We start from the raw sequence: 449 nt of genomic DNA, 5'->3' as shown, positions 1-449 counted from the left end.
ACGGATCGCGAGTTCGCTGTGGGGGATGCTGTGTTCCTCAAACTGCAACCATTTATTCAGACCTCAGTGGCGCAACGTCCATTCCAGAAGCTGGCATTCCGGTACTACTGGCCATACAAGGTTGTGGAGCGAGTGGGGAAGGTTGCATACAAGCTGCAGTTGCCGTCAGAGAGCAAGATTCATCCGGTAGTCCATGTGTCACAGTTGAAGAAGGCAGTGGGCGAGAACATTCTGGTTGAAGCTGAACTTCCCCCGGCTGCGGAAATCCTTCGCATGGAGCAATTGCCGACAGCCATCCTTGCCGAGAAGACAATCAAGACAGCGCAGGGCAACAAACTGCAGGTTCTGGTGCGTTGGGGCAATCTACCAAACTCCATGGCCACTTGAGAAGAAAGTACTCAGCTCAGCAAGCGTTTCCCATCTACACTGGCTTGGAGACAAGCCATGTT

This window comes from Triticum dicoccoides, chromosome 4A (assembly GCF_002162155.2).
Source record: "Triticum dicoccoides isolate Atlit2015 ecotype Zavitan chromosome 4A, WEW_v2.0, whole genome shotgun sequence".
Lineage (NCBI taxonomy): Eukaryota > Viridiplantae > Streptophyta > Magnoliopsida > Poales > Poaceae > Triticum > Triticum dicoccoides.
Note: the sequence above shows the minus strand (reverse complement) of the source record.